Consider the following 1,373-nt stretch of genomic DNA (forward strand, 5'->3'; position numbering starts at 1 on the left):
TAGTGGGCCTGCTCCTTTTGGCAACAGCTCACGGTCACATTTTTTCGCTGTAACATGAAACCACAACCTCGGCCTGAAGGACATGGTGCAAAAAATTACAACAGTGCAATAAAAGCCTCTTTAAATCTCTGGAATTATATCCCTGCTCTTTGAAATGGACATTGCAGGAAGAAGAGAGAACCTGGAAAGAGCAAGAAGCAAATAATCTACTTCTGTATTCCCCTGAACTAGAGACCAGAGGCAGCATGAGACTTAGACAACCCTCCTGTCCACAGATTAAGGTGGGACACTGTAATAAAGCTAAATCACAACACAAAACAATAATAACTGATTAACTGAATAAAAGGCTGATCCAGCCTTCCCCTGATTTGCAATAATAAGCTGCCTCTCTCACTACAGCGGTGTGTAGCAGAGCAAGTAGCCTGATAAACTCAGAAAACTGCGGCATCTGCCTGTAGCACACCAGAGCCTTCATCCCTGTATGCACTTACACCAGCTCTACTACAAATACAGCCAGTCTGACATGAGTGGAAACTCTAATTAAAAAAGAAGATGGTCTTTGGCTTTTTTTTTAATCTACTTATTTTGTGGGGAGGTATCGTGCTGTTTACACTACACACCATAATAAAAGGCTTATCTTTCAGGAAAAAATGAAGACCCTGGGTGCTTAATTTGTTTTGCATATGATTCTGAAATGCAAAAGGCAATAAAAACAAAATTTAGAAATGCCTTTAAGTATAAAAATAAAACATTAGCCTTAATAACATCTAAATTTAAATGTTATTTTTTAAAGTGAACTAACTCATAACCAGCTTTTCCTACACTCAGTCAACAGACTTTAAGGTTTGTTTTTCTGAAGATCCTGCTCTCAGTGACTACATACCGATTTCTTTCTCAAATCCCCTAGGTTTCTGGTTGTGCAGATGATATTTCCCTGCTTGACTTGGCCTTCCAAGTTGTTGTGCGTTCTGCTGTGCACCGTGGCCATGTCTCACACTCCTGTAACAGGCTGGATTTCTAGTCCCCCTTATTTCACACTCACGTTAAGGTGTTCCGGGTTTCGATGTACAGCTGTATTTAGATGAGGCTTTCTGTGCCGACCACTTTTTTTCCCCACTCTCTGTTTGCTGCAACCAAGCTTCAAGTGGCTGTTCAGGCCACCACACGCCGAGGCAGGGCGGAGTGGCAGGCACAGCCATCCGTGCCTCCTCCTCCTCAGTGGCCTCCTCCCGCTGAGGCCGCTGCCTTCCTGCCTCTGTGTGCCGCCCACGCTCTGGCCCCCTCGTCCACCGCCACGTCTGCTGTGCCTCATGGCTGCTGACACAGGGCCAGGGGCTGCAGCGCGGCTCGGGGGGGGGGCACCAGGCGCTGGG

The sequence above is a fragment of the Pygoscelis adeliae genome, unplaced genomic scaffold, assembly GCF_000699105.1.
Source record: "Pygoscelis adeliae isolate BGI_AS28 unplaced genomic scaffold, ASM69910v1 Scaffold101, whole genome shotgun sequence".
Classification (NCBI taxonomy): domain Eukaryota; kingdom Metazoa; phylum Chordata; class Aves; order Sphenisciformes; family Spheniscidae; genus Pygoscelis; species Pygoscelis adeliae.